The sequence below is a fragment of the Ursus maritimus genome, unplaced genomic scaffold (assembly GCF_017311325.1).
Source record: "Ursus maritimus isolate PB19 unplaced genomic scaffold, ASM1731132v1 scaffold_6, whole genome shotgun sequence".
Classification (NCBI taxonomy): Eukaryota; Metazoa; Chordata; class Mammalia; order Carnivora; family Ursidae; genus Ursus; species Ursus maritimus.
Genome location: NW_024426774.1, coordinates 23,699,933 through 23,706,425, shown reverse-complemented (window position 1 = coordinate 23,706,425; position 6,493 = coordinate 23,699,933). Strand labels below are relative to the sequence as shown.

Here is a 6,493-nt window from a genome sequence, read left to right as displayed (position 1 = left end):
GGAGGGCCCCAGATGAATGTTCGCTCCTTAAAACCAGAGAGATGACCTGCTCTGAAGTCCATCACCTCAGGAACCATGCGGGAGGCCCGCAGTGTACGCACACACATGCACGCACACAGACACGCACGTGCACGCACACAGACACGCACAGGCACACATACACACGCACGAACACAGGCAAGCACACGCAGACGCACAGGATGCTGGCCTCAGGCAGCCCAGCGTCTGGCACCCAGCACCTTCCTTACATCCCCAGCAACCCCTCGCCAGCTTTGACCTACTTGCCCAGGCATGGGATTCTTCCAGTCACTTTTCTTAGCCTACAGTCCTCAGTGTTCAAGATCCAGGCCCTCCTGGAAGAGGGAAAGAGGGCCTGGAAAACCCAGCATTCTTAAGCTCCTCCTGCCCACGGGTGCTCTTGCTTTCTCTTCTCAGCCTTCCTAACCCAGGGTTCAGGAACTCAAGCGCTGTTGACTGCTCTGCAGGTCCGGGCGTATACAGCGGCGCCCTCGTCCCACCTTCTCTCCTCGGGCTGGAGGAAGACGTTTAGTGACAATACTACTGACGAGTACTGCTGCTAGCGAAGGCTCGTGCAGTACTTACAACATGCTTAGTACTGCTCTATATGCGTTTTGGATAGTAACTCCTTTTAATCCTCTCAACAATCTTACAAAGAGGTAAGTACTATAATCATCATTCCATTTCACAGTCGGGGAAACGGAGTCACAAAGAAGAGGCGGCTAGTCCAAGGTCATGCAGCTAGTAAGAGGTAGCCAGTCTGCCCCCCACGGCTGAACCGTTAAGCACGGCAAGAACCTCACTTTGAGCCCCAAAAGGCTTGTAGCGCCTCCCAACACCCACTCACACGTGTAGTTCAAAATAAAACTGGGACTGCGTCGCGAGAGAACGTGAGAAGGTACAGCGGAGTTCTGATGCTTTCCCTCATGGCTACTTTAATGCTTCAATAGCCTTTCCAAACATACATCCCCCACCCCCCCGGGGCTGCCCTAAGTATGCGTGGCTCTGCCCAGCGGATGATCCAAGAAGGGCTTTCTCCTCCCTCTGGCCAGAACAGCCTCTACCTGAAAAGTTCAAGGTTGGTCAAGCCTGGGATTGGTTGCTGCCCCTTGGGAGCATGGAAGGTGCTTCTTGGCTGGAAGGGGATTGACTTTGGCCCCGGTCTGTAAATGGCAGGAGGACCGTGGCCAGTCCAGTGGAACCTGCCTATACATGGCAGGAGACTGGCTGCCTGGGGGACAGCCTTGTGTGAACGGAGGAGAGTGTCCCTTGGGAGACACAGGGGCCTGCCAGGGGTGTGCGTGTGTGTGTGTGTGTGTGTGTGTGTGTGTGTGTGTGTGTTGAGGAAGGTATCTCAGGGCCCCTTCCTGGTCTCCTTGATCCACTGGCTCTTCGAGTCACGGAGATTTCTGGCCCCCCTTTCATTCTTGGCACATAAGCTGTAGTGTGTTCTTGGTCAATAGCTGTCACTGAAAGAATGTTTCCATCCCAAAACCCCTCCTTTCGTTTCAGGCAGCTCTGTGACATGAGACGGCAGCTTCCGCAGCCTCCGGCTTACTGCCTCTCCCTCAGTCAGCGAGCAACAAGGAGCTGCCCGGTTCCAGGGCTGGGGCGAGGTCGCAAAGGTGAGTAAAACTCACAGGCCCAGGGCTCACGCATGCTGAGTCCCGGGGACCTCCACGCTTCATTTGCTCGCAGTACTCCCCTCCCTGTCTGCTACCACACAGGACAGAGACAGGGTTTCCCCTTTCTCCAAATCCCCCCCACTCCACCTCACAATGGTCCCATGGCCCAGCTCAAAGCCTTGTGGTCCAGAATCCTCCATACATGTTTGACATGCTGGGGCTGGAAGGGGGGGACCTGAAAGGTTATCTAACCCAGTGGTTCTCAAAGGGGTAATACCACCTCCCCCCAGAAGTGTTTAGAAAACTTGTGGAGTACTTTTGTTTGCGGGGGAGCGGGGGTGGGGGGGCGGGCGGTCACATCTGCCAGATGTCCTGCAGTGCATGGGACAGTCCTATATAATGAATTGTCCTCTATCCCACCTGTCTTCCCAATGTTTCTCTGGACGTTCATGTACTGAAAACCTGAGCTATCGTTTTCTGAGCCTGGAAACTCTAACTCCATATTACCTAGAAACACAAAGCACTTTTATGTGGTTTTTAACATAGATCGAATATTCTAGACATACCCCTTCTCTGAACATGGAGGGAAAATTGCACTTGATTTTAGCCTGCACTTTACTAAGCATCGTTCTCTGCTTTGGAAAATCACTTCACTGATGGTGGCTCTGCTCTTGGTCATAGAGTCGCCAAGAAGACACCACGTGGATATCAGTTTGCATGGGTAGCTTGGCTGTCATGGTGAATCTGCATGGTGACTCAAACATTTCTCGTTGAGTCTTTCAGTGTAACGCTCCGGAGGTTGGCATTTCCAGACTGAACAGGTAACTGAATGTAAGTATGTATGTGTCCGTCTATCCTTTTACTTCTCCTTTTGTGTTGTTATTACTAAGGCATTAAATAGAATTTAAATTAAATTTTGAAATTGTGTGGGTGGTTTACATTTTTAGGAATCTCATTTCAGGATAATTATAGAGGCTGTTACATTTGTTAGAAAAGGGGGCCACGGAGTCTGATGAGGGGAAGGACCCTGGAGCTAGTTCATCCCCTCAGCTCCGGTCTCAGCTGTCCCTGATGGGTGCAAACCTATCGAAATTTTAAAGCTTTCCAGATTAAGAGTTTTTACTATCCACCACGGCAACCCATTTATTAAATTATTCATGTTGCAAGTCCCCATGGTGCGAGGGAATCATCTGTTCGGTCTCCAGGAGAAATGATGGTGTGCGCGGGACCATGTTGAATTTCAGCCCCTTCTAAATTACTTTCCTTGCCTTGGGAAGGACCGTGAGCCAGTGGGAACCTAGCTACAGGCAGCGGGAAGGGAGAAGGGCTGGGAGGGCTGGGGACAGAGCACGCTTTGAAGGTAAGAGCCTGGGTTGTAGGCCCCTGTGTGTCCAATAATCTGGGAATGGTCGTGGATCTCCTGCACAGAATGAGGCATCCGGGCCAGGGCCATCCAGCGCTGGTCATCTGTGACTCTCCAATTCTTGGGTTCTGCAGGACGGCTCGGCGTAGGCGCAGCAGTTAAAGAGACACGCTTTAAGGTCAGTCTGGACTCTGAATCCTGCTCCTCCCCTTAATGGCTGGTGATCTTCTGCAAGTGACTTAACCCATCTGAGGCTCAGTGACCTCACCTATGATAGGGGGATCCAGGGGCGCCTGGGGGGCTCAGCTGTGAAGCCTCTGCCTTCGGCTCAGATCGTGATCTCAGGGTCCTGGGATCGAGCTCCGCGTGGGGCTCCCTGCTCAGGGGACAGCTTGCCTCTCCCTCTCCCGCTCCCCCTGCTTGTGCTCTCTCTCACTCTATGTCAAATAAATAAATAAATAAATAAATCTTTTTAAAAAGGAGGAGGATCAAAAAGCAGGTGCCTGATGGGGTATTTGTGCACACTGACCAAGACGCGGGATGCAGGGATCTCGGCACCCATTAAACATGTGTGGCTACCATGCCATGGCTCTGCCCACCGCCAAGGACTTGCGCCTTACCTGGCCAACATATTCCTGTTGTCTTCTGATGTCTGCTGGGATGGGATGTGGGGGCCCCACTGGCACATAGTAGCGGCACATCCCAAGTGGTTTGAACTCACCCTTATACCAAGCAGCCTGGTCTGATGTTGCTGATTTCAATAGCCAGCCCTGACCAAAGCCAAAGTCTTATTACGTTCCAGGCCATGGAAGCCCAACCAACACTCACTAAGATCAATCATCAGCCTTTTTCTTCTTTAAATGCAGTCTTTTTTTTTTTTTTAAAGATTTATTTACTTATTTTAGGGAGACAGAGCACGAGCAGGAGGGGCAGAGGGAGAGGATCTCAAGCAGACTCCACACGGAGCGTGGAGCCTGACATGGGGCCCCATCTCACGATCCTGAGATCGAGACCTGAGCTGAAACCAAGAGTCGGACACGTACCAAACGTGCCACCCAGGCGCCCCCAAATCATCAGCTCTGAGATGAAAAGGGGCTAAGTTGAAGGCATTTGGCTATTGAAATACTAGGAATAATATGAACTCATTGTTCATTCACTCAACAAATAATTTTCTTTGCCAACTGTGTGCTTGGAGCTGTTCTAGATGCTGGAGATCCAGGAAGGAGAGAAATGGACATTCGCCACATTGCAAATCAGACTACGTGCTACCGCTTCTATTCAGCGGCCAGAGGAGCACAGAGCTGAACAATATCTGCGTGGCACCAGGAGTTTTCAAGACATTTGCACAACAAACCTGTGAGGAGCCATTATCCCTCCCATTATAGAGATTAGGAAACTGAGCCTCCAGGGCGCCTGGGTGGCGCAGTCATTAAGCGGCTGCCTTCGGCTCAGGGTGTGATCCCGGCCTTCTGGGATCGAGCCCCACATCAGGCTCCTCCGCTAGGAGCCTGCTTCTTCCTCTCCCGCTCCCCCTGCTTGTGTTCCCTCTCTCGCTGTCTCTCTCTCAAATGAATAAATAAAATCTTTTAAAAAGAAAAAAAAAAGGAAACTGAGCCTCCAAGAGGTTGTATGAGTGGCCCAAGGTCCACCGTCCCACTTGCAAGGAGCAGAGCAGAAGTCGTTCCCCAGGGCAGTAGAGCAGCGTTTCTACTAAGCCACACTGCCTCTCCACCCTGTATGGGGTGGTTTGGGTGGAACATAATCTCTTGCCTAGGCTAATAAAAACATGCTATCCCCAAATCAAAATGACAGTAGCCTTCTCTGGGGTTCCTGACCAAGATAAAGGTTGGAAGAGTTAGGATCCTCTGTTTCTATCCCCCTCACTAGGCTGGTTCAGTGGATGTTAGAAGGGGTGGGACCAGGACAAAGCCCAAGGCGATGACACTCTCAGGAAGCAAGTGCGTCTAGCACATGTGCAGACCAACTTAGCTCTGCCTCAGATGGAGGCTTCTACTGTCTTGGTAGGTTCATTGAGGAAGCGGGCTGGACACCTTCTTTGCCCGAAGGCAGGGGGCTGGGCGGGAAGACGCTCTCTGGTCCCATCCCACTCTCTGAACCTCAGTTATGAGTCTGTGACTCAGAGGTCCTTCATGGTGGAGATGTGCTGATTGGTTCACATGCTGTCTTCCAAGAAGGGCTAGCTCTTTTGGCACAGCCCATTCCAGAGTATTCCTTAGGGCTCTCCGTGATCCTGGGGCAGGACATGGGGGAGGGGTGGTGAAGAGGAGAGAAGTGCTGGAAAATTTGATCAAGGAGCCGAAATGATAAATCCATTGGCTACCAAAATTATACAAGCTGAAGATAGCAGGCGACTAAGAGGAACGAAAGCCCTAGGGATTAAGGTATCGATGTACCTGTCTGTTTGTCCCTGGTGGGATTACATGCAAATCCTGGTGGCTTAATCTCCAAAGGACCATAGAGGATAAATGCAAACACATGGTTACCTCTGACCAAGTCCTCAGGAGTCTCTAAGACCATATATACATGACCATTTGTTCTTGTGCCTTCTTCCCTTACCAGGGCCAACAAAGAGTTAAAGATAAATCAGTGCCTACAAGACTTGATAGACAAAACATTGCATGTGTGCCCTGTAACTGTGTGTGCCTGTGTGTGTGCATGTGTGTGTGTTGGGAGGAATTTACAAAATGAATAGAGTCTGGGGCACATTTTATCTGGTAAACTGGGGCCTTCCCAAGAATGAACATGCTTGGCCATGAGCTGGCCTGGCCTGCTTCCTGGGATAAGAGGGCCGAGGCACACATGGCTTTATTAATAGCCCCAGCATCCCAGAATCCTTTTCACTAAGCCAGTTCCATTTGTGGTTCCAATGGGGTTTTGTGTTTGGTTCTCATGAGTTATTTTCTGTCCTCTGCCCTCTGCCCTCTGCCCTTCTGTGGTGGGTCAGCTGGGAGAGAGCTGAGCAAGGGGCCTGACTGGTGGCACCGGGGCCAGTCCTCCAAGAAGAAAGAAAGGCTATGGGGGTGGGGGCGGGGGACCTTCCATAGAAAGTCTCCACCAAATGCTTTGTGAGGTCTCCAAGGTTACTGCTGCAGAGAACTGCCACAGATTGGAGTAAACTAGGCATTTAGGAAAAAGATCCAAGTAGAGAAGAAGGGGGGGTGCTTCTGAGGACTGCCAAGGCCTAAGGCTCACCCTTAAGGGAAGGGATAAATGTGTTCCCTCTGTCTATAAGGATTGAGTTCTCCAAAATTTGCAGCCCAGAATTCCCTGAATAGGTGTTAAGGCCACAAATACAAGCTTGGCTCCTCGTTTCCACCTCCCTTCTTGCTGGGAGCCAAGGTTTGCAATACAGACAGCAGACTCCATTGCACTCACAAGAGACTTCATGCTCAGCCTCACAACACGACACCGTCCCAATTTAGGTCAATTTTGTTAAGAAAGAGAGAGCATCCTGTGGCATAATCAC

At 51.1% G+C, this 6,493-nt stretch overlaps 1 long non-coding RNA gene across 1 annotated transcript; it reads left to right on the top strand.

Annotated features, from left to right (window-relative positions):
* Positions 1–1,403: 1,403 nt before the first annotated feature.
* Positions 1,404–4,485, top strand: LOC103671611. Its single transcript, XR_570980.2, has 4 exons — positions 1,404–1,643; positions 2,325–2,474; positions 3,072–3,184; positions 4,202–4,485. It is a non-coding gene; the product is annotated as an uncharacterized LOC103671611 (long non-coding RNA).
* The last annotated feature ends 2,008 nt before the right edge of the window (positions 4,486–6,493 follow it).